The sequence below is a fragment of the Carcharodon carcharias genome, chromosome 3 (assembly GCF_017639515.1).
Source record: "Carcharodon carcharias isolate sCarCar2 chromosome 3, sCarCar2.pri, whole genome shotgun sequence".
Taxonomy (NCBI): domain Eukaryota; kingdom Metazoa; phylum Chordata; class Chondrichthyes; order Lamniformes; family Lamnidae; genus Carcharodon; species Carcharodon carcharias.
In genome coordinates, this window is record NC_054469.1 from 105779145 (window position 1) to 105806538 (window position 27394).

The window sequence follows — 27394 nt, forward strand, 5'->3', positions numbered from 1 at the left end:
ATTCTCTATAGAGTTTCTTTGATAATTCAATACAGGTGGAACTGAAAACAATTACAGAACATTCATAAAATCAAACAAAGATTACCTAAAAGATAAAATGGCTATGTAACCTTAACTATAAATTTCAACAAATTCTAAAAAGATTGCAAGGAACATAAAAACTGACTGCAAAAGTTTCCATATGTATGTAAAGAGAAAAAGAGTAGCAAAGACAAACGTAGGTCCCTTACTGTCAAAATCAGGGGAAATTATAATGGGGAACAAGGAAATGGCAGAAGAATTGAACACATATTTTCATTCTGTCTTCACAAAAGACGACACAAATAATTTCCCAAAAATGTTAGGAAACCAATGATATAGTGAGAGGGAGGGAATGATGAAAATCAGTATTAGTAAAAAAATGGTGCAAGAGAAATTAATGGGATTAAAAGCTGAAAAATCCCCAGGCCCTGATTATTTACGTCCCAGATCATGAAAGGAAGTGGCCCTGGAAATATTGGATGCATTGGTGGTCATCTTTCAAAATTTTATAGGTTTTGGAGGTGTACCTACAAATTGGACGGTGGCAAGTATAACCCCACTATTTAAAAAGGAGGGAGAGAAAAAACAGAGAATTACAGACCAGTTAGCCTAACAGCAGTAGTTAGAAAAATCACAGAATCACAGAATTTCACAGTGCAGAAAAGGCCCTTCAGCCCATCGAGTCTGCACTGACACGCTAGAGACAAAATGCTAGAGTCTATTATAAAAGACATGGTAACAGAACACTTGGAAAGCATTAACGGGATTAGACAAATTCAGCATGGGTTTATGAAAGGGAAATCGTGTTTAACTAATCTACTAGAGTTTTTTTGAGGATGTAGCTAGTAGAATAGATAAGGGAGAAATAGTGGATGTGGTGCATTTGGATTTCAAGAAGGCTTTTGGTAAGGTCCAACAATAGAGGCTAGTGGGCAAAATGAAAGCACATGGGATTGGGGGTAATATACTTGCATGGACTGAGAATTGGTTGACAGACCGGAAACAGAGAATGGGAATAAATGGGTCTTTTCTCTGGGTGGCAGGCGGTGACTAGTGGTGTATTGCAGGGATCAGTGCTTGCACCCCAGCTATTCACGATATATATAAATGACTTGGATGAGGGAACCAAATGCAATATTTCCAAGTTTACTGATGACACAAAACTGGGCAGGGTTGTGAGGAGGATGCAAGGAGGCTTCAGGGCAATTTAGACAAGTTATGTGTGTGGGCAAACACATGGCAGATGCAGTATAACTTTGATAAACTTGAAGTTATATGCTTCGGTTTGAAAAACAGAAAGGCAGAGCATTGTTTAAATGGTGATATATTGGGAAATGTGGATTTACAAAGGGATCTGGGTGTCCTTGTACACCAGTCAATGAAAGTAAACAGGCAGATGCAGCAAGCAATTAGGAAGGCAAATGGTATGTTGGCCTTCATTGCAAGAGGATTTGAGTTCAGGAGTAGGGATGTCTTACTGCAGTTATACAGGGCCTTGGTGAGACAACACCTGGAGTTTTGCGTGCAGTTTTGGTGTCCCTACCTAAGAAAGGATATACTTGCCACAGAGGGAGTGCAGTGAAGGTTCACTAGGCTGATACCGGGGATAACAGAACTGTCATATGAGGAGAGATTAGTTTGACTGGGCCTGTATTCACCAGAGTTTAGAAGAATGAGAGGGGATCTGATTGCAATGAAATAAAATTCTAACAGGGCTAGACAGACTAGATGCAGGGAGGATGTTTCCCATGGTTGGGGAGTCTAGAACCAGGGGCCACAGTCTCAGGATACGGGGCAGGCCATTTAAGACTGAGATGACGAAAAATTTCTTCACTCAGAGGGTGGTCAACCTGCAGAATTCTCTACCACAGGAGGCTGTGGAGGCCGGGTCACTGAGTATATTCAAGAAAGAAATTGATAACTTTTTGGATTTTAGGGGCATCAAGGGGTATGGAGAGAAAGCAGGAATATGGCGTTGAGATAGAGGATCAGCCATGATCATATTGAATGGTGGAGCAGACTTGAAGGGCTGACTGGCCTATTCCTGCTCCTAGTTTCTATGTGCCTATGTGTCTATATGTTTAAAACATTCCAAGCAGCTGCTTGCTACTAGGTGTCATTTCACATTTACTGATTACTTTGGACTTTCAGTCTTCTGCCTTGTGAATTTATTAACCAAATCCTCACAGTGAAATGTTCAACCCACATCATGAACTGAAGATATTCACATGTAGCTTGTGCATTCTCAATAGGCATAGTTCACGTAAACAGTTACCTATTATAATTGTATAACACGTATGTCTACTGCAGGACTTACCTGAAAGGTTTGATTCAGCTTACTAATTCTGGTGACTAAGTAGATGAATATATTATTGCTCATCAATTTCCACTGAAATTCATTTTTTTGTTTAACCTGGCCTACAAATATCAATGATAAAAGGCTAGATTTTCCTTCGTCTCCCCCCTTGAAATTAGGTGGCTCTTAGTTTGACCACCATAACAGAAAACAGGGAAATTCTCTTGGCAATGATCATTAGTGATCATTAACTGGTGAAAATGGCTCCGCAGTAAAGGCATAATAAGACAACAACAACTTATATTTCTATAGTACCTTTGACATAATTTAAAAAAGGCACTTCACAGGAGCATTACAGAACACATTTGACACTGAATCGCATAAGGAGAAAGCAGTAAAGCTTTTACACTGGTGAATTGAAAACATCAATTAAGCTAGTTATTGTGAGATATATCCAATTACATTTAATAGCAGTGTAATTCCAGAATTTCATCTGGGATTATAAGCGATGTTCAGATCAGGCTTTAATCTAATGTTGGCTGAGGCAAATGCAGTAAAAGCGAATTTTAATTATGATGCAGGAAACTAATAAGATAGGACAAGCTGATGTATTTCTCAGCTCTGTAAATGCCTGGAACAATAGCAAATGAAAATGAATTCACATAGGAAGGAATAATAGGTGTCATCCTACACGCATAATGAAGATGAAGCTGAAACAATAAGAAACAATAGAGGTGCAATTACACTATTGGGCGTATTCCATAGGCTACCAATTTGCGGGAACGATATAGATGAACAAATTTGAAGGGAAATTACAGAGAAATGCAAATTCTATAGAATAGTGATAATGGAGCACTGAGTTATAATAATATAGACTGGGATAGCAATGGCGTTAAGGGCAGAGAGGGGGAAGAATTTCTGATATGTGTTTAGGAGAATTTCATACATCAATATACTTCCGGCCCAACGAGAAAGGAGGCATTGCTGGATCTGGTTCTGGGGAAGCCTGTGGATCAAGTGGATCAAGTGACAGTAGGGAAACGTTTAAGCCGAAGCAATCAGAGGATCATATTGTTTAGGTTAGTTATGGAAAAGAACAGGGAACAATCTAGAATAAAAACACAATTGGAGGATGACCAATTTCAGTGGAGTGAGAACAGATATGTCTCGGGTAAATTGTGGTCAAAGATTTTTTTTTACACAGCTTAAAAATAAGGGCTCTCCCATTTAATTTGGAGATGAGGAGAAATATTTTCTCTCAGGGGGTATTTAGTGCGTGGAATTATCTTCCCCAGATAGCAGTGGAGGTAGGGTCATTGAATATTTTTAAGGTTGAATTCAATATATTCTTGATTGACAAGGGAAACAAAGGAGTAGACATGAAAGTGGAGCTGAGGCCACAGTCAGATCTGCCGTAATCTTATCAAATGGCAGGGCAGGCTTGAGGGCCAAATGGCCTGCTCTTGTGCCTAATTTGTATGCTTGTAAAGATTGGTAAGCAAAACTCAAATGGATCAATGGACCATCTTTAAAGAGGAGATGATTTGAGTGCAGTTCCCATGAAGGGGAAAGGTACGGCAACTAAAAAGAGAGCTCCAACTGCCCTTTCCTTGCCAAAGTGCTTGACCTTGTTGTTAGCTTCCGAATTCATTCCCATCATTCATGGAACTCCATTTCTGAATCCCTCCAATCAGCTTTTCCTGACTGACACAGTATTGAAATACCTCTGATCAAAATTGCCAAACGGCATCATATGTGACCGTGACAAAGATAAAATTTATCCCCTCATCCATGTCGACCTATCTGCAACGTTTGGGCAGTATTAAATTGAACCGAGGGGGACCTTGCCTGCCGGCTAGAGAACTGGTGGCATCCCCGTGTTGCTTCCTTTGGGGGAGGACTGCCTGAATTAAATGTCAAACAGCTACTTTAGTGGACAGCGGTAAACCCTAAGTCCCAGGGATCAAGATCCTCAGGGGCAGTAATTCCACAGCCCCCCACCCCCCCCCCCCCCCCCCCCGCACCCCCCCCACACCCCCCGACACCACCCCCCCCCCCCACCATGAGCTGCTGTCCATTGCAGACAGTGTCAGCAGGAACAGTGCCAGCTGTTGACATTGCAACCTGGGAGAGGCCTAGGACCACAGGTGAATGAGCGTGCGATGGGGGTCATAGGGTGGGGTCGCAAGGGGGTTGGCTCTTGGTAGGATGCCCCTCGATCAGGCAATGTGCCTTTGAATGAGGGGCAACCCTTCCTGCCCACCCCTTGGGAGCCCACAAGCAAACACGCCAGACTTTACTCTTCAGACTTCCTGTATGTCAACTGCCCTGCCCACTGCTGGGTGAATACAAGTAGTGGTGGGATGAGGCCCTTAAATGGCCATTAATTGCCCATTTAAGGGCCTCAATTGGTGACAGGGTGTGAAGGCCATCCATGAGCCTACCCGCACCAGACTTAATAGGGACAGAGGTGGGAAGGCAGCAGGTCGCTCATCCCCAATCTAGCACAACTAGATTGCCAATGATTCCTTTCTCATTACACAATACCCAGTCTAGGATGGCCTGTTCTCTAGTCAGTTCCTCAACCTATTGGTCCAGAAAACCATCCCGTATACACTCCAGGAATTCCTCCTGTACTGTATTGTTACTAATTTGATTTGCCCAGTCTATATGCAGATTAAAGTCACCCCTAATTACAAATGTTCCTTTATGACAAGCATCTATAATTTCCTGTTTAATGCCATTCCCAACATCACCACTACAGTTTGGGAGTTGATATACAGCCCCAACTAACGTTTTTTGCCCCTTAGTGTTTGTCAGCTCTACCCATACAGATTCCACATCGTCGGAGCTAATATCTTTCCTGACTATTGTGTTCATTTCCTCCTTAACCAGCAATGGAATTCCACTGCCTTTTCCTTTTTGTCTGTCCTTCCTAAATACTGAATACCCCTGGATGTTCAGTTCCAATCCTGGCACCCTCCTGGCACCCTCCTGCCCAATTAAATGACTCCCCGCCTCCAGACTTACCTCGGGGAAGAGAATTAAATTCCACCCTTTGACATGACTGACCACACTATCCTCCTTCAAAGCTTTTCCACTGTCATCCAGCTGGGTGGGACTGAAGGAGTAATTTGACAAGGAAGCATTCAATGAAAGGCATGACACTAGGAAGTTCTGAGGAACAAAAGGACCTTGGCGTGAGTGTCCATAAATCTCTGAAGGCAGCGGGGTGGTGAAAAAGGCATATGGGACACTTGCCTTTATCAATCGAGGCATAGATTACAAAAGTAGGGAGATCATGTTGGGGTGTATAGAACCTTGGCGAGGCCACAGCTGGAGTGCTGTGTGCAGTTCTGGTCGCCACATTATAGGAAGGATGTGATTGCACTGGAGGGGGTGCAGAGGAGATTCACCAGTATGTTGGCTGGGATGAAACATTTAAGTTATGAAGAGAGGTTGGGTAGACTTGGGTTGTTTTCATTGGAGCAGAGAAGACAGAGGTGTACAAGATTATGAGGAGAAGGGACAGGGTGGGTAGGGAGCAGCTGTTCCCCTTAGTTGAAGGGTCAGTCACAAGGGGACATCAGTTCAAAGTGAGGGGCAGGGATGTGAGAAAAAGCTTTTTTACCCAGAGGGCGGTGACAGTCTGGAATTCGCTGCCTGGGAGGATGGTGGAGGTGGGTTACCTCACATCCTTTAAAAAATACCTGGATGAGCACTTGGGACGTCATAGCCTTCAAGGCTATGGGCCAAGTGCTGGTAAATGGGATTAGGTAGGTCAGGTGTTTCTCACGTGTCAGTGCAGACTCGATGGACCGAAGGGCCTCTTCTGCACTGTGTGATTCTGTGATTCTGTGATACTCGCCTGGTTCCATTCTTATCTTTTTAATTGTTGGCAGAAAAGCATTTGCAATATGCAATGGCTTCTCTGTCTGTTCCCATACTGTTCCCTCTTTGTCCCCAAGGATCTAACCTTGGTTCTCTGCTATATTTCATCTACATGCCAAGCCTCAGCAACATCATCCAAAAACAGAGCATTAGTTTTCACATATACGTTGATGACATCCAGCTGTATCTCACTACCACCTCTCTCGACTTTTTTGTAGTTGCTAAATTATCAGACTGCTTATCTGACATCCAGCAGTGAATGAGCAGAAATTTCCTCCAATTAAATCTTGGGAAGACTAAAGCCATTATGTTTGGTCCCTTCTCCAAACTCAATCCCTTAGATACTGACTCCATCCCTATGCCCAGCAACAGCCTGAGATTAAACCAGTCTTTTCACAACCTTAGTGTCACGTTTGACCCCAAGATGAAATTCTGACCTCATCTCCTTATATGGCTCAGTGTCATTTTTTTTTACAATGATCCTAAGAAGTACTTTGGGACACTCCATTACATTAATGAAGTGCCTATATAAATGAAAGTTGTTGATGTTGTTGTTGTATGACAGTTGATTAACAGCTAACATAAAAGGGAATCTAAAAGACTCCTACAGAGAAAAAAAGAGTAGTAAGAGGAGGGCTGCGACCGCCAGGGTCATCAAGGTCAACAGGGCAGCACAGTCAGCAGGCTGTCTCCAATGCCGCTGCCAGTGAGGGTGAGGGCAATAAGACACAGCACTTGCAAACGTAACTTTAAGGCACCATGAGCACAAGAGGGATTGTTCACAGGTGATCTTCTTTTCTGCTATGTTTTGTTAATATGTTTACTGGTGTGACCATTAACACGATATATTGTTATGTTCATTTGACGTGAGTGCCAAAATGATATAAATTTTGCTTTTCTTTTGATGGTCTGAGTATGCTTCACTTGTTTTAGGTGCAGGGCACATCAGTGAGGGGGAAGATTTCAGATTCCTGGGACATTGGGACCAGTTCTGGGGGAGGTGGGATCAGTACAAACTGGACGGGTTACCTCTGGGCAGGACCGGGGCTAGGAGGAATATTTGCTAGCATGGTTGGGGAGGGTTTAAACTAAAATGGCAGGGGGATGGGAACATATGCAAGGGGTCAGAAGAGGGGGAATCAAGGACAAGAACAAAGACAGAAAGTGGAATAAGAAAAGTGATAGGCAGAAAAATCAAGGGCAAGAATCAAACAGGGCCTCAGTGAAAAATAGTGGGAATGGGACAAGTAATGTTATAAAGACAAGCCTTAATGCATTGTGCCTTAACGCGAGGAGCATTTGCAATAAAGCGGATGAATTAACCATGCAAATAGATATAAACAGGTCTGATATAGTCGGGTTATGGAAACCTGGCTGCAGGGTGACCAGGGATGGGAACTGAATATCCAGGGGTATTTAGTATTTAGGAAGGACAGACAAAAAGGAAAAGGCGGTGGAGTTGCATTGCTGGTTAAGGAGGAAATGAACCCAATAGTCAGGAAAGATATTAGCTCCGACGATGTGGAATCTGTATGGGTAGAGCTGACAAACACTAAGGGGCAAAAAACGTTAGTGGGGGCTGTATATCAACTCCCAAACTGTAGTGGAGATGTTGGGAATGGCATTAAACAGGAAATTAGAGATGCTTGTCATAAAGGAACATCTGTAATTATGGGTGACTTTAATCTGCATATAGACTGGGCAAATCAAATTAGTAACAATACGGTAAAGGAGGAATTCCTGAAGTGTATACGCGATGGTTTTCTGGACCAATACGTTGAGAAACCAACTAGAGAACAGGCCTTCCTAGACTGGGTATTGTGTAATGAGAAATGAATAATAGGCAATCTAGTTGTGCTAGATTGGGGATGAGCGACCATAATATGAAGGAATTCTTCATCAAGATAGAGATTGACCTAGTTGATTCTGAGACTAGGGTCCTGAATCTTAATAAAGGAAACTATGATGGTATGAGACATGAGTTGGATATGAGGAATTGGGAAACGTTACTTAAAGGGATGACGGTGGATAGGTAATGGCAAATGTTCAAAGAGCACATGGGTGAACTGCAGCAATTGTTTATTTTTGTCTGGCGCAAAAGCCAAATAGGAAAAGTGGCCAAACCATGGCTTACAAGGGAAATTAGAGAAAGTATTAGATCCAAGGAAGAGGCATACAAATTGGCCAGAGAAAACAATAGACCTGAGGATGGGGTGTAGTTTAGAATTCAGCAAAGAAGGACCAAGGGATTGATTAAGAAGGGGAAAATAGAGTACAAGAGTAAGCTTGTGCGGAACATAAAAACTGACTTTAAAAGTTTCTATAGGTATGTGAAGAGAAAAAGATTGGTGAAGACAAATGTAGGTTCCCTTACAGTCAGAAACAGTGGAATTTAAAATAGGGAACAAAGAAATTGCTGACCAACTAAATACATACTTTGGTTCTGTCTTCACAAAGGAGGATACAAATAACATACCAAAAATGTTGGGGAACACGGGGTTTAGTGAGAGGGAGGAACTGAAAAAAATCGGTGTTAGTAGGGAAATGGTGTTGGAGAAATTGATGGGGTTGAAGGCCAATAAATCCCCAGGACCTGATAATCTACATCCCAGAGTACTTAAGGAAGTGGCCTTAAAAATAGTGGTTGCATTGGTGGTCATTTTCCGAGATCCTATAGACTCTGCAACAGTTCTTACATGTTGGAGGGTAACTAATGTAACCCCACTATTTAAAAAAGGAGGTAGAGAGAAAACAGGGAATTATAGACCAGTCAGCCTGACCTCGGTAGTGGAGAAAATTCTAGCATTCATTGTAAAAGATTTAATAGCTGAGCACTTGAAAAACAGTGGCAGAATTGAACAGAGTCAGCATGGATTTATGAGAGGGAAATCATGCTTGACAAACCTTGACAAATCTCTGGATGAAGAAATTTCTCCTCATCTCATTCCTAAATGGTCTACCCCGTCTCCTCAGACAGTGGCCCCTGGTTCTGGACTCCCCCACCATCAGGAACATCCTTCCTGCATCTATCCTGTCTAGTCCTGTTAGAATTCCTGTTAGGAATTTTGCGCGAATGAAACTAGCAGAGTTGATGAAGGGGAGCCAGTGGATGTGGTTTATTTGAACTTTCAGAAAGCTTTCCACGAAGTCCCACATAAGAGATTAGTGTGTAAAATAAAAGCACATGGGAATGGGGTAGTGTATTGAGATGGATAGAAAACTGGTTGGCAGAGAGGAAACAGTAGGAATAAACGGGTCTTTTTCGGAATGGCAGGCAGTGACTAGTGGGGTACCGCAGGGATCGGTGATGGGACCCCAACTATTCACAATGTATATTACTGATTTAGAAGAGGGAACTAAATGTAATATCTCCAAATTTGCAGATGACACAAAGCTGGGTGGGAGGGTGAGCTATGAGGCGGATACAGAGATGCTTCAGTGTGATGTTGACAAGCTGAGTGAGTGGGCAAATGCATGGCAGATGCAGTATAATGTGGCTAAATGTGAGGTTATCCATTTTGATAGCAAGAACGGGAAGGCAGATTATTATCTGAATGGCTATAAACTGAGAGAGGAGAATGTGAAACGAGACCTGCATGCCTTCGTACACCAGTCACTGAAGGTAAGCATGCAGGTGCAGCGGTAAAGAAGGCAAATGGTATGTTGGCCTTCATAGCTAGACGCTTCGAGTACAGGAGCAGGGATGTCTTGTTGCAATTATACAGGGTCTTGGTGAGACCACACCTGGAATATTGTGTGCAGTTTTTGTCTCCTTATCTGAGGAAGGATGTTCTTGTTATAGAGGGAGTGCAGCGAAGGTTTACCAGAGTGATTCCTGGGATGGCGGGACTGACATATGAGGAGAGCTTGAGTCGGTTAGGATTATATTCACTGGAGTTCAGAAGAATGAGGGGGGGATCTCATAGAAACCTGTAACATTCTAACAGGACTAGACAGGTTAGATGCAGGAAGGATGTTCCCGATGGTGGGGGAGTCCAGAACCAGGGGTCACAGTCTGAGGATACGGGGTAGATCATTTAGGAATGAGATGAGGAGAAATTTCTTCATCCGGAGAGTGGTGAGCCTGTGGAATTCGCTACCACTGAAAATAGTTGAGGCCTAAAACATTGTATGTTTTCAATAGGGAGTTAGATATAGATCTTGGGGCAAAAGGGATCAAAGGGTATGGAGAGAAAACAAGAACAGGCTATTGAGTTGGATGATCAGCCATGATCATAATGAATGGCAGAGCAGGCTCGAAGGGCTGAATGGCCTACTCCTGCTCCTATTTTCTATGTTTCTATGTATCTCATGCTGGATGTGAGTGGCTCTAAACTTTTTTGCACAGTCACTGAGTGGCCTTTGGGTTCAATTGAAAGAGTCATTTCAGACATCTAGGATAGAGGCGGCAGCCCTGGCATGAGATGGAAGCAGATCTTTGGCAGCCTAGCTGAAGGAGCTTTGGATCAAGGTGTCCCTGGTGTCCCCCCCCCCTCCTTGAAGGATCCAGAGATCTGCCTCCATGTCCTCTTTGGACTCACCACTGGATTCATCATCTGTGGCCTGTGAGCTGCGTCAAGATCCTCTTACTCCAGTGGGTCCCCCCTTGCCAGTGCCAGATTGTGGAGAGTGCAGCATGCAACCACTATCAGTGACACCTGCTCTGGGGGGTTATTGTAGTTCTCCCCCTGAATTCTCCAGGCATTGGAAGCGCATCTTCAGAAGACCTGTGAAGAGGTCTTATCTATCACCACGCTTGTGGAGGCATGACCCCTATTATACGGTGCACTGCGTCTGTTCTTTGGTGGCAGAGAGGCTTCATAAGCTACCTTTTCAACTGATAGCACTTGTCACCCAGCAGCCATCCGTCCAGTTGAGCTGGGGCAGTGCACAGGCTTGGCACCTATGAGTGTCTGAGGATGTAAATAGCATGGGAGCAGCCAGGGTACCTTACACAAACTTGCAGAGTCTACGTCTTGAGGTCACAAACCATCTGGACGTTCACAGAGAGGAATCCTTTCCTGTTGACGAAGGCACTCGGTTGATCAGCTGGTGCCTTGATGGTCACATGTGTGCAATTGATTGCGCTCTGGATGCGGGGAACCCAGTAATCACCGAAAACCGTCAGACTCACTCAGCCTGGCTGGCCTTATCCATACAAACATGAATAAAATCCACCTGAACAGAACTTCTGTCACCAGCTTCACGCAACTGTGGACAGCTGATTGGGAGACTCCACAAAAATCCCACACTGACCCCTGGAAAGAGCCAGAGGCATAGAAGTTGAGGGACACTGTGACCTTCAGAGCCACTGGCATGGGGTGTCCACCTACAGTCGGGGCTGATCTCAGGCCCAATCACCCGAAAAATGGAGGTCACAGTCTCTCTGGTGAGGCAGAGTGTCTTTTGGCATTGCACCTTGGACATGTTGAGGTAGCTGCATCGCGGCCTGTAAACCCTGGCAGCAGGATAGTGGAGTCTTCTACGGCCCCTTCCACCTTGGACTTCCTGCTAGCCCTGCATCCCTTGTGCCTGCATCTCTCCTCCCACAGGTTGTTCCCTTGGAAGCTTCTGTGGGACACCTGGCCTCCTCTCCCTTCTGCCCCTCTCTTCCTCCTCAGAAGACTTGCCACCAGCGGAGAGCACAATCCCCATTACCAGTTTTACAGAAGGCTGTCTGGTGCCGAGAAGTGTTCACACGATCAAAGGCCTCTGGGGACCTTGGAGACACCAATGAGTCTTGAAATGAAACCTAGAAGTTCTAAGAATGAAGCTCAGAACAGAGATGAAGCTGTCAAGTTCAAACTCCTCACTACTCACAATGGCAATGCTACTGACTCTTTTTATCCCACCCTTGGATGAAATTTTGTTAAAAGTGTGCTGTCTGCCAGAAGAAAAACAGAATTACCTGGAAAAACTCAGCAGGTCTGGCAGCATCGGCGGAGAAGTAAAGAGTTGACGTTTCGAGTCCTCATGACCCTTCGACAGAACTGTGCTGTCTGCCTGCCTGTTTTTCCCTTGTGAGGAGCGCAAAATCACATGGGCAACATAAAATCAGGGTTCAATTGTCTGTTAATGGCACTAAGTGGCCCTTTAATTGTTGGTGGACACAGCTCCGCCACCCACGCATGCCCGCCGACCTTAAGATTGCTTGCGTGTGGGTTAACGTTGTGATGCTTGCCTGACGTCATCTTGCACTATTTCATGTTCGTTCATTTGGGGTGGGCGCGAGATGTAAAATTCTGGCCATAATGAAAGAGGAGGTTGTTCAGATACTGGATCAACTAAAAATTGATAAAAAAGTGTTAGAAAGGCTGGCTGTACTTAAAGTTGATAAATCACCAGGCTGGATGGGAAGCATCCATGGATGCTAGGGGGGAGTAAGGATTAAAATTTTGGAGGTCCTGGTCATAATCTTTCAATCCTCCTTAGATACAGAGGCCGTGTTGGAGGACGGGAATTGTAAATGTTACAATCTTATTCATAAAGAGGATAATGTTAATCCAGTAATGACAGGGCAGTCAGTTTAACCTCAGTGGTGGGGATGCTTTTAGAAATGTTAATCTGGGGCAAAATTAACAGTCACGTGGACAAGTACCAATTAGGTAAGGAAAGTCAGCATGGATTTGTTAAAGCTAAATAATTTTTAACTGATTTGACTGAGTTTTTTGATGAGAAAAATATAGTTGGTGTGGTGTACATGGATTTCCAAAGGGGATTTGATAACGTGCCATATAATAGGTTTCCCAGAAAAGGTGAAGCCTATGGAATAAAAGGGACAGTGGCAGCATGTATATGAAGTTGGCCAAGTAACAAGAAACAGAGAGTAGTGGTGAACTGGAGAAAGATATGGGATGGAATTTTCTGCTCCTGTGGGCAGCAGGTGTGTTTGGCAGCGTAAGTGGACAATATGGTGAGAAGGGCAAAAATTGGTTTTACGCCATCATGAAACCAGTTTGCGATCGTCTGCTCCACCCGTCGTTGGCGCCTGCAATTCCTGCTGTCCAACATCGGGAACTTAATTTTAATGCATTTGCATCTCATCATTGTGCCTGCATGCCAGAATCATTCCCATATGTCAAAGTTACCTCCCACGTCAGCATGACTTCAGAATGGCATGATTTACGACTGCCTTTAAAAGGCGTTCACCTGGCGAGCTGAACTTCAAGGGGAACTCGGAGGTGAGTGCACACAACCTTGTGCAGTGCTCATGAGGATTGCCCATAGGGCATCAAGGAAGAGGCATTGCACATTCATGGGGGTGACGTGGGCACAAGTTACTTGCTTTTTCCCGGCTGTCTTTCAATGTGGTGCCGGGGAAAGGGCTCCAGTGTGGCTGGGGCTCGGGGGTGGGTGCAAGGCAGCACAGGTTTATTGATGCATGCAAGCACATGCCACATGGGGAGTTGGGGGGGTGGGAAGTAGGGGGGGAGGGTGAGGGAAGCAGCCATGCACTTGGAAAAGCTTGTAAAAAGGGGGCATCAGAGCAATTGGCTGACTGGGCAAGTTGCAGAATCCCCTTGTGAAAGATGGTCATGGCACAGTCACTGGTGGAGGCTCAATCAATTGATTATCCAGCATATAGTGGATCTCTGTTTCTAACAGCTTGTTTCTCCGGGGTCAACCGATAAAGATGTTTTATCAGCACTGAGTCTCCTACATCCATGTCATGTTTAGCTAACATAGCACATCCCTACAAATTCCCTTATGCTTCTTAAGTAACCTTATTAGATCTTTCCTTGGTCCTTCCTCTAAGTATGAGTTCATCATGTCTAACTGTCTCTGTACTGTCATATTAGTTAGTCAAATTGTAGGAGGTTCGCTTTGGGTACTGTTTACTTCTCCGTCTACATTGCCCTTACTGTCTTTGTCATTCTCCACTACTCATGCTGCCTGGCACACTTGCTCTGTCTTATCATCTTCTCTTATCTTCTTCTTCCTACGATCAGGAGTATCTAAGAGATAAGTCACTTTACAACTCTCCCAGCCACCTTGTAGAGGCCACTAAATTTTACTTTCAGGGGTTCACCCTGCAAAGGTAATAATACCAAAACTTCATCTCCTGCTTGGAATGCTCCAGTTGTAGCATGTTTGTTTGTCCATTCTTTCATTTTGGCTTGGGTAATTTTTAAGTTCTCTTCTGCTACTTTACGTGTGCCTATAAGTCTTTCTAGAAACAGGGACACGTATTCCAACATGGAGGATTTGTCTTCCTGCTTTAGGAACTTTTCCTTAATCACTTTTAATGGACCTCTTATTTTATGACCGTAGATCAATTCAAATGGACTAAATCCAGTAGATTCAGTTGGAGAACCTCTGGTAGCAAATAATGAGAAATCTAGTCCTTTGTCCCAATCCTTTTGGGTATTCATGGCAATAGGTCTTAATCATGGTTTTGAGAGTCTGATGGTATCTCTCTAAAGCTCCCTGTGTCTGTGGGTGATAGGCGGTAGACTTTAGTTGTTTGATACCCAAACTGCTGATTATGTCCTGGAAAATTTTAGAACCTTGGTCAAATTGTATTTCAATTGGTAGGTCATAATGAGTGAAAAACTGAGTAAACTTTTCCACTACCACCTTAGCTGTAATTGTCCTTAAAGGAATAGCTTCTGGAAATTGGGTTGTCGTATCCATGATTGTAAGGATATACTGATGTCCTGCTTTTGTTTCTGGGTAATGGTCTTACACAATCTACTAATACTTGATTGAATGGTTCTTCATAAACCGGTATGGGTATTAAAGGTGTTGGTTTGATTACATGTTGAGGTTTATGTCCTTTTGAAGTCTTGGCCAGGTAAAATGCCTGTTTATCGAAGCTTGTGTTTTCCATATTCCTACTTGTCCTGCAATAGGAATTTTACATGCTATTCACAATATCTCCTTACAATATTTGGGTGGTACCACTATCTGATGAACACCTGTCTATTCCTCATCCACAGTCTGTGAGGGTGTCTCCACTTTCTCATCAAAACTCCATTTTTAAAGTACAGGCGCTCTGGAACTCCTTCAGCCTCAGCTTCAGTGTGAGTTGACTATGATTAACTCTGGATCTGCTTTCTGGGCCTCAATTAATGATGACCTGCCAAACACTTCCTTTGAATTATCCTCATTCCTAAAGAAAGTTTTGGCTACTCTAACATCAGCTTGTGGTATTACTTTGGCCCCTGGTGATGGACTTTGTTTAGCCATTGCTCACCACACATGATGAAAAAATGCAAGGAACTTGTTCTTGTAACTATTCTGTCTCTTTAGCCTCTTTCAGACATTCCGTAATTATGGGTGAAGCTATAGACTTCACTCCTGCCAAACTATTCCTCAGGAACGAATCAACTCTATCCAAGGATAATTTCTTAACCACTCCTACAAGATCCGATCCAGGCAAAAATCACACTCTATTTGCACTTTGTACTATGGAACTGGGAGATACTCTCCACTTATCCTGTTTACCAATGCTTTAGCTTTCGCTGAACACTCTGGAGGGAAGACTATATCCTTCTCCAGCAAAAGAGTTTGAGTAGTTCCTGTCAATTTGAGCCCATTCCAATGAGCCACCCCTTGGAGAATGCCGTCTCTCAGGTATTCCTTCCAATTTCAAATGCTGTGCCATCTCTTCGATTATCTCTGCCTTCCTAGCTTTGGCAGGCGTTCTTACTAACGTAGTTGCCAAATTGATTAACCTGGCTTTTGGGATCCCTTGTAAAATCATCAGGGACATCTCTTTCACTTGCAGGAAAGCTTTAGCAGTTTCCAGTGCCATTTTATTTTTGACAGTATAAACCTAATGTTTCCTTTTAGCTTTTATTATTTACTAAATCTACATCAAAATCTTCATTGTCTTTTGTTCCAAAATATCCCAGACAAACCCTTTGTTATGACTCATTGGGACAGTGCACTGTAATATCAAGTCCCACTGTTCCCCGAGCCACAGCAAATGTAAAAAGTTTGATCAAACCACCAGATTGCCCCAATTCTACCTAACTGTTCAATTTAGGTTAACAGAATACAAGCACCAGGTTTGTAAACTTAAGAAATAAATAGCTGTTTATTGAACAAACCAGTGGTAAAAGAAAGAAATATGAACTGCTAATTTCTAACACTATAACTTAAACTCTACCCCTTTCTTAAATCCCTATGCACACACATACAAGCCACATATGACACACAAAAACATGGATTTTAAGGGTGGGATAAAACAGTTCAATAGCACCAATTCCGGAGCACAGATTTCAGTGGGTTGATTTTAATTGATATCTTCCAAATTCTTTTCAGTTCTTGTTGATGACACAAGGTGGTCTTCCAGCACTTTCAGCATTTAGTTCACTGGTTGGGCACTTGCCTTTCAATGTCTCTAACAGTGATTTTCCCCTTTGCCTCTTGACAGGGATGTTCAAAGAGGGAGCAGGTTATAGAGCTATGAGGAGAAAAGCCAGCTATCTATTATTGTGAAATTATTGGAATCTTCCACACACAGAAGGAAGAGGTTTTAGGTCTTGTTCCTTTCAGGCGAGGAGCCAAGTTCTGCTTCTCACACAAAACCTGGTCGCCTGGTCAGGAGCCAATTAAAACATTGTTGCCAGGCAGCTTACTTGGTCCAGGACTCCTTTCCTGCACCATCCTGTCTTTCATGGCACACTCTGTTCCAGGACTGCAACATTGTATATATCTCTCATCCTGTTCCAGAGGACATGTCTTTCAAAGTACAGCCATTGTAATTTTAGGCCAAAGTCTGACAGAAAATAAAAAGATATGGGGCAGGATTTTCGGCACCCACCTGCTGCTAGGATCATCTGGTCTCGCCATAAGTCCATGGACTTCTGACTGGGGTGCCACCTCAACTGTGGCGGGTCCTGCCTGCGACAGGAAAATCCTGGCCATGTTCTTTACAACAGTCCAATAGAAATAAAAAGATATGTTTCTTACACTTAGAACACATATGCGTCTCTCTCTTTGATCCTGCAGGAGCAGAACATGAAGATCATGGATCCTGGTGATCTAGCTCTATGTCTCATGGCTTACAGGGAACAGAGAAGAAGAAGAGTGTGACAGAGGCACCTGGTTTGCTATTGGGAGGAGCACCCCCTCAAGGTGAAGGTGAGGCAGGTACTCCTGCACATCCAGCTGAAGATCCACAGCGAGCCGTTGCTCGTAGGTGCCTTGCTGGACCCAGGGCCTATAATTGAACCAGTCACTTTCACAATCACTGGCAGTGGATGCCCTCAATGTTCCCGTGATGCCTAATCTTGCAGCAGGCAGCATATGTGACTGATCAGTTCCCTAGACATGTGCAGTCTTTGGCGAAACTGGTTCTCAGTCATCTGCAGGACGGATCCTGGAAGATCATGTAAGTGACTGGGGCATTCAATTTTTATGCCTGTGGCTCCCTCCAGGGCTCCACAGGTGACCTGTGTGGGATCTTGGAAGCCTCTACCCACAAGTGTATCCAGGAGGTCACAGGTGTCATCTTCGCGAAGGTGTTTCAACCGGGATGAGGCAAGCCAGGGAGCAAGAGTGCCGGGATTTGCGGCAATCTCTAGTTTTCCACAGGCGCAGGGTGCCACTGACTGCGCTCAAGTGAAGCTTAGATCTCCTTGGCAACAAGCGGTCCAGTACTCCAACCACAAGGGCTTCTACTCACTGAATGTTTAGTTGGTGTGCGACCATCACAAACGCATCCTACAGGTCTGTATGTGATTCCCAGGGAATGTCCATGACTTCTACATCCTCAGCAGGTTACTGATCCCTGACATCTTCCAGGTTGCAGGGTTGGCTCCTTGGATACAAGGGCTACTCACAGAGGATGTGGCTGATGACATCCATGCAGTGGCCTCAGACTGCAGCAGAGAGGTGGTACAACGAGGCTCATGCCGCAACCCGGACTTTGGTGGAGCAAACGATAGGCAAATTGAAAATGAGGTTCCAGTGCCTCGACAGTTCTGGTAGAGCACTGTAATACAGTCCCCAGAGGTTGTCATCTATCATTGTAACTTGCTGTACGCTACACAACCTGGTGCTGGAAAGGGGGGAGGACCCAGCTGAGGAGAAGATGAAAGAGCTGCACGTCTCCTCAGATGAGGAGGATATTGAAGTGGATGAGGGTGATGAGGTCCTCTTTGGAGCCTCTTTGTGCCCCCTTTGCAGCTTGCATTCTCACCTAACTATGTATCATCAGCAAATTTAAATACATTACTCTCTGCCTCTTTGCCTAAGTTATTAATATAGATTGTAAATAGCTAAAACTCCCACACTGATCCTTGCAGCACTCCATTAGTCAAAGTCTGCCAACTTGTAAATTCCCCATTTAACCCTACTCTCCACTTCCTGTTCATTAACAATCGCCAATCCATGCTAATATATTACCCCATTTCCATGAGCCCTTATCTTACATATTAATCTTTTGTGTGGCATCTTATTAAATACCTTTTGGAAATCCAAAAATACTACAGAATCCAAGTATACAGAGAAGAATTGTGAACTGTGACGAGGATAGTGTAGAACTTCAAAGTGACATAGACAAGTTGGTGGAATGGGCAGACAGGTGGCAGATGAAGGTCAATGCAGAGAAGTGTGAGGTGATGCATTTTAGTAGGAAGAACATGGAGAGACAATATAAAATAAAGGGTACAGTCTAAAATGGGTGCAGGAGCAGAGAGACCTGTGTGTATATATGTATAAATCATTGAAGGTGGCAGGATAGGTCGAGAAAGCAGTTAATAAAGCATACAGTATTCTGAATTTAATTAATAGGGTTATAGAATACAAGAGCAGGGAAGTTATGTCGAATTTGTATAAGTCACTAGCTTGGCCTCAGCTGTAGTATTGCATCCAGTTCTGGGTGTTGCACTTTAGGAAGGATGTGAAGGCATCAGAGACGGTGCAGAAAAGATTCACAAGAGTGATTGCAGGGATGAGGAACTTCAGTTATGAAGATGGATTGGAGAAGTTAGGACTGTTTTCCTTTGAGAAAAGAAAGTTTAGAGGAGATTTGATAGAGGTATTCAAAATCATGAGGGATCTGGGAGTAGACAAGGAGAAGCTGTTTCCATTCGTGAATGAATCAAGAATGAGAGGGCACAGATTTGAAGTAATTAACAGAAGAAGCAAACGTGATATTAGGAGAAACTTTTTTATGTAGTGAGTGGTTAGGGTTTGGAACGCGCTGCCTGGAGACAGATTCAATTGAATCATTCAAAAGGGAATTACACTGTTATCTGAAAAGGAACAATGTCCAGGGCTACAGGGCAAAGATGGGTAATAGGTACTCAGTGAGTTGCTCATTTGGAGAGCCAATGCAGACACAATGGGCTAAATGGTCCCCTTCTGTGCTGTACCAATCCTGTGATTCTGTGACTACATTTATTGGTTCCTCTTTATCTTCCCATACCAGTTACATCCTTAAAAAGCTCTAATAAATTTGTCAAACATGCTTTCACTTTCCTAAAACCATGTTCATTTGTTCTCATCATACTACGATTTTCTAAGTGTATTGTTAATGCTTCCTTAATAATAGGTTCCAGCATTTTCCCAATCACTGATGTCAGACTAACTGACCTATAGTTCCCTATATCTTTTCTCCCCCTCCTTTCTTGAGTAATGGTGTTACATTTGTTAATTTCCAAACCATTAGGGCTGTTCTGGAATCTAGGGAATTTTGAAAAATCATAGCCAGTGTATTCACTATCTCCACAATGATCACTTTTAGAACCCAAGGATGTATTCCAGGTCCTGGGGATTTATGGGATTTTAATCCTTTAAATTTCTCCAGTATTTTTCTCTGATGTTAATTACCTTAAGCTTCTCCTTACCAGCTCTGATGTTACTCCCTATTTCTGGATGTAATTTGTGTCTTCTACTATGATGACAGACACAAAATATTTGTTCAATGTCTCTGCCATTTCCTTATCATGCAATAATTTCTCCTTTTTCTACATCTATAGGACCAAAATTTACTTTCGCTACTATCTCCTTTCTATATACTTGTAAAAGCTCTTTGAATCTGTTTCTATATTCCTGGCTAGTTTACTCACATATTATATTTGTTTTCCCTTTTTATCAACTTTTTGGTGGATGTTTGCTTGTTTCTAAAGCACATCCAACCTTCATGCTTAACACTATTCTTTGCAACATTATAAGCCTCTTCTTTTAATCTAAGTGTTATGTCAATAAAATATGAAAATACATCAAAACTGTGCCTATCAAAACCTTATTCTTCTTTTGCTATTTAAAATGGACTTCTGCTGAACTATAAGATGGCTGCTGCAGGTCACATGTCTCATAAGATTGGCCACCTGTTCTGGAAGCTTCCAACTGAGACTACAAGAACAAACAAGTTCCACTCTCTTCCTTGTGGAATGTCATGCCCAACTGTAAAACCACTTTATAATCACAGAAGCCAGACAACTAACAGACGACTGACTTCCCCAGTCAGGATGATAACAAAGACTGGTTATACCTGAAGAAGTGTTAACAACCACCATTTCACTCTTTAGGGAAATAATGGATCTTGGCCAGAAGCACAGAAACTGCTTGTGAGGCTGCAATTAACTAATTAATGGGCCATGTCACATGACCTCAAGCTCTTAGCCTTTTGGATCATTTTGACATGACATTTCTCATCTTACAGCTCAGATTCTTGCTTTAATGCCAACCAGAAAGAACTCCAGCACTTCTTGGCTGACCGAGCAGCCGGTCACCATCTCTCAACTCATTGGAGCTTGTTTGATTTTAAAAGTCTCTGATCATCACCTGCCAAGTGGTCTAAGCACAGAAACCCCATTGTGCTGCCGTCACATTCATTTCAAGGATTTTTGTGTTGCTGTCTTCAACCAGAAACTCAACTGGGCTGAACTCTGGCACAAAGGAAACACCCTCTGGATTTTGACTTCTCCGACTCTGGAAATCACATGAACTAATATTCATTTCTGTGGTTATTTTACTGTTGTTGCCCATAGTTGTAAATATTTCTCTTTTCTATCCTGCCTTAGTGTATATGTATGCGTGTGTGTGTGTGTCTGTGTGTGTGTGTGTGAGCTTACAAACACTTCCCCTCCCCCGCCACCCCACCTGGGTTTGAAGAAACTAACCTGCTGAGTTAATCATAACACGAGTTTGCTGTGAGTAATTTTTAAGTTGGATCACACAAACTGAGAGTTTGGGGAAACACATCATAGTCTACTTTAAAAATAATTCAAAAACACCTCTGCTTACAGATAGATGGGGAGAGGATAAAAAAGTTCAGTTTCTCTCTCTCCTGTCTGCAACATAACACTATCCTTAACTTCACTAGTAAGCCATGTATAGACCTTCCTTATCTTCTCCCATGTTTCCCCTTGTGGGGAAAAGTATAATTAGAGGCCATCAATATTTGTCAGTCACCAAGAAACCCAGTACAGAATTCAGAAGAAACTTATTCACCCAAAGAGCCATAAGAATGTGGAACTCATTACCACAGGGAGTGGTTGAAGTGAATAGTATAGACACACCTAAGGGGAAAATAGGCAAGCATATGAGAGAGAAGGGAATAGATAGTTTCAACAGCAGATTTAGATAAGGAAAGGGAGGAGGCTTGAGTGGGATAAAAATACTGGCATGGACTGGTTGGGCCAAAAGGCCTGAATCTGTGCCATATATCCTACGTAATCCTATGTAATCTACTACCCACTGCACAACAATCTCTCTCACTGCTCAGTGCATCAAACACTCCTGACACTCAGGACTCATCCAGATAATTCACCTCAGCCTCACATACCTATCAATGCTTCCATCCTCAGGCCCACCTTTGGATTGCCTTCACATACTCCCCACTCTTCAATTATGTCAGTCACATCACCCAAAAACTGTGATGCCCAATTTGCCCTCGCTCTTGCATGATATCAGAAGGGAGCAGAGCAGAACCAGCTGGGAACAAGGACACTTATATCTCCTGAGCCATATAGAGGAATTGGCTCTCAGCTTCATGGTACAGGATGTGATGGACATCACGTAGAACATTGAGGATGATGGCACTTTCCTGAATTATGCCCATTTCAACTCTCAGTTCACTTTGATCTTGCTATCCAGCATGATGAGCAAGCTGCTGATGGTGTGACCATGAACTTCTTGTTTCTCATCCCATCTCACTTCTCTCACAGCAAACTTCTTCTTCTGAGTACCTGCTTTCAGATACCCAAGAACTGCTGGCCACCCAGCCACAAGAGTTCCAGCAAGTGGAAAGAAAGCACCTCAACAGCCTGATGAAAATGCTCCATTACTTGAGCTGATATTCACAGCTTCCAGCTCAGGCAATGACATTGTACTTTCCTTTGAACCTAGCATAGGGTTGAGATCAATACATGGTGAGTCACTGGCACTAGTGGGCTGCAACCGAGCCAAGGTGAAAGGATGGTTTGTTTGCCAGCTCACCAGAGAATTTATGGCAGAAGAGTTACATGAGGCCCTCAATGGGAGAGCACTGAACGGGCATGCACAGAGATGTGTGCCAGACTGCCTTATGTCACTATCAAGGAGAATCAAAGAGTTCAGCTCCAATCTGGCAGAGCCATTACACAGAGCTTGCCATCTCTGCAGCCTCTGCTTCATCACCCTGATGTGTTGCAGGACCAGAGGCACTGCCACTGCTGCTTCCAAATTTGTTGCAGGTTTATGTAGACACTCCAGCTACTTGTGTGCCACCCCTGCTGTGAGGATGTGACAACAATCTCTGGTAAATGTAGGAATTCACCAAAACATAGAATCGTAGAATCGCAGAATGGTTATAGCACAGAAGGAGGCCATTTCGCCCATTGAGTACATGACAGCTCTCCACAATAGCAATTTAGCTAGTCCACTCCTCCACCCTTTCCCTGGAGACCTACAAATTTTCTCATCTCAGGTGCCTACCCTTTTAAAAGCCACCATTGAATCTATCTCCACCATACTCAGGCAGTGTATTCCGGATTATAACCAATCGTCGCATAAAAATTTTTTATCCTCATGTCACGTTTGATTCTTTGCTAATTAAATTAAATTGGTGCCCTCTGGCTCTTGACCCTTCCACCAATGGGAACAGTTTCTCCCTATCTACTCTGTTCAGATCCCTCATGGTTTTACACTCTTCCCTAAGGAGAACAACCCCAGTTTCTCCAATCTATCTATATAGCTGAAGTCCCTCATCCCTGGAACATTCTTGTAAGGCTTTTCTACACCCTCTTAAAGCCTTCCTAGCCTTTCTAAAGTGTCATGCCCAGAATTGGACACAATACTTTAGTTGAGGCTAAATGTTCATCATATTTGCTTTTGTACTTTATTCCTCTACTTATAAACTCCCAGGATCCCAAAATACTTTTTAACCACTTCGTCAATCTGTCCTCCACGATTGTGCACATATACTCCCAGGACTGTCCATTCCTGCACCTTCTTTAGAATTACACCCTTTAGTCTATCTTGCATCTCCCTGTTCTTACTAAGAAAATGTATCACCCCATACTGCTCTACATTAAATTTCATCTGCCATGTGTCCGCCCCTTCCGCCATGAGTGGACATATGCTCTTCTCACAGTTCCCAATATTTCCAAATTTTGTGTCATCTGCAAATGAACCGTCCTGTACAACCAAGTATAAGTCATTAATAAAGATCAAGAAAGGCTGCATTCCCTGCCAACGCGGTGCATGCACAGTTGTACCGCTTCACTCTGTGATGTTGTTGCTAGCAACGGGGATCAGAACGCCCCCCCCCCCCACCTCAGTGTGATACATACATAGAGAAAAACAAGGCCACATTTCTGTTCCATTTATCCTGTTAAATAAACACATACCAATGGTCTGTAATCCCTTCACTTGTTTCCTATCAAAGATCTTTCCAAACTTAATGCTGCCAAGTCAGGTGGAAGTAATGGGAGGCTCTAAATCTTTCGCACTTCCGACATTCATTCTCACCATGGAATAACTTGCAAACATTTCTTCTTGCCGCCAAAATATGCGGTTTTACTTTCCAAATGTTTTTTAACCAGGCTGACATCATTGGTTTTCTCCACATGCATGGACCTGTGCACATGTGCGGACATGTATCAGCGGCTATATTTAGGGGCAACTTTTGTTGGTAGGGGACACAGTGATCAAGAAAAGCAGTGATCCTAGTACCGACTCCGGGGGAACATTACTGTATACTTCCCTCCTGTCTGAAAAGAAAGCGTTCATCATTACTCTCTATTTCTTGTTACTTGGCCAACTTCATATCCATGCTGCCACTGTCCCTTTTATTCCATAGGCTTCAACTTTGCTGGGAAACCTATTTTGTGGCACTTTATCAAATGCCTTTTGGCAGTCCGTGTACTGCATTTTCATCATCTTCTCTCTGTATCTCTTCTACAAACTCAATAAAATTAGTTAAACATGATTTGTCTTCAATAAATCTGTGTAGCTTTCCATTAATTAATCTACATTTGTCCAGGTGGCTGTTAATCTTGTCCCAGATTTTCCTTTCCCAAACCTTTGTAACCACCGAGATTAAATTGACTGGCTGAGTTGATCCTTACATCATTTTTTGAACAAGTGTGTAACATTTGCAACTCTCCAGTCCTCTGGCATGACCCCTATGTCTAAAGAAAATTGGAAGTTTTGTGTCAGTACCTCTATAATTTCCACCCTTACTTCTCCCAGCATCTTCAGATGGTGACCTATCAACTTTCTCATGCCTCATCCTTATCAATTTTGAGCTCATCCAGTATCGCAGTTATCTCCTCTTTCACCATAACTTTGACAGCACCTACTTCTTTGGTAAAGACAGATAAACAGTATTTATTTAGTACTTCAGCCATGCCCCCTGCCTCCATGCAAAGGATACCTTTTTGGTCTCAAATTGGTTCCACTCCTCTTCCTGCTATTCTTTCACTATTTATATTTCTACACATATAGAAGACTTTTGGATTCCTTTTCATGTTTGCTGCCAGTCTCATCTCATAATCTCTCTTTGCCCCTCTTATTTCATTTTTTACTTCCCCTCAGTACTTTCGATATTCAACCTGGTTCTCATTTGTAGTATCAGCCTGACATCATATCTTACTCTCTTTGTCTTTTCTCATCCTGGGAGCTCTGGCTTTGGTTGCTCCACTGTTCCCCTTCATGGGAATATACTTTGACTCTACCCTAACATCCCCTCTTTAAAGGCTGCTCATTGTTTGATTACTGTTTTGCCTGCAAATCATTGACTCCAACTTACCTGGGACAGGCCTGAACCCATTGAAATCGGTTCTCCTTCAATTAAGTCTTGCTACTCTGGAAATCCGAGGGATCATGTGAGGGAAGATGTGATCAATTAAAGAGAGAGGAGAAGACAAGAGAGGAAGAAAGCAATAAGGGAAATGGTAATGGCAGGAAGGGAGAGAATGTACAAACTTAAGAGTGAACCAGTAGATAAAGCTAGAGGTTGAGAAATAACAAAAAAAGATGGAATTAAAGGCACACTTTCTGAATGCATGCAGCATTCGCAAAAATGTAGATAAATTGCCGACACAAAAAGAAGCAAATAATATGACCTAATTGCTATTTTGGAGACATGGCTGCAGAGTGACCAAGGCTGGGAATGCAATGTTCAAGGGTATTCAGCATTAAGGAAGGATAAGCAAAAAGGAAAAGGAGGTGGGATAGCGCTGTTAATAAAGGATCTGCTCAGTATAGTAGTGAGAGAGGATCTTAGGTCATAAGATCAGGATGTAAAATTAGTTTGGGTGGAGCTAAGAAACAGCAAGGGCAGCAAACATTGTTGTTTATAGGCCACCAAACAGTAGTGGTAATGTATGGCACAGTGTAAGTCAGGTAACTAGAGGCTCATGTGACAAGGATAATCCAGTAATCATGGGGGACTTCACTTTATATATTGACTAGGTAAACCTAATTAGCACTAATGCTATGGAGGATATATTACCGGAATGCATATAAGATGGTTTTCTAGAACAGTATTTTGAGAAACCAACTAGAGAACAGGTTATTTTAGATATAGTATTGTGCAATGAGAAAGGACTAATTAATAATCTTACCTTAAAGGAATCTTTAAGGAAAAGTGACCACAATACAATAGAATTTTACATAAAGTTTGAAAATGATGTAGTTCCATCCAAAACTAGGGTCTTAAATGTACACAAAGGAAACTATGAAGGTATGAGGGGTAAGTTGGCTGTGGTAGATTGGGAAACTACATTAAAAGGTATTACGGTAGACAGGCAATGGCTAACATTTAAAGAATTCATACATGGTTTACAACAAATTTAAATTTCTTTAAGGCACAAGGATCAGCAGGAAAAGTGATCCTGTGAGTTGAGGATTGTATTAGATCAAAGGAAGAGGCTTATAAAGTTGCTAAAAAGGTAGTAAGCCTGAAGATTGGAAACATTTTAGAATTCAGCAAATGAGGACCAAGAAACTGATAAAGAGAAAAATTAATATGAAAGTAAATTAGCAAGAAATATAAAAACAGACTACTAGAGTTTCTATAGTTATATAAAAAGGAAAAGATTAGCATAGACAAATGTGGACGCATTATAGGCAGAGACAGGAGAGCTTATAATTGGGAATAAGTAAATGGCAGAGAAACTAAGCAAATACTTTGTGTCTGTCTTCATGAAGGAAGATACAAAACCCTCCATGAAATATGAACTAAGGATCTGGCGAGATTGAGGACCTGAAAGAAATTAATATTAGTAAAAAGTAGTACTGGAGAAATTAATGCATGTTGATAAATCCCTTCAACCCAAAAATCTACAACCCTGGGTGTTGAAAGAGTTGGCTGTAGAGGGTAGTGGATGCACTAGTGATCATTTTCCAAAATTCTATCGATTCTGGAATGGTTCCTGCAGATTGGAAGATAGCAACTGTAAACCCATTATTTAAGAAAGGAGGAAGAGAGAAAACGAGAAGCTACAGACCTGTTAGCCTGATATCAGTAGTGGGGAAAATGCTAGAACCTATTCAGTATCTTATTCAGAGAGGATCTTATATCTTAAGATCAGGATGTAGAATTGGTTTGGGTGGAGCTACGAAACAGCAAGGGGCAGCAAACATTATTGGTTATAGACCATCAAACAGTAGTGGTAATGTAAGGCATAGTATAAGCCAGGTAATTAGAGGTCCACGTGACAAGGGTAATAGGTAATACACTAATCATGGGGGACTTCAACCTTTGCTTAGGCTGGAATTTTCTGGCCCTGGAGTGGCTGA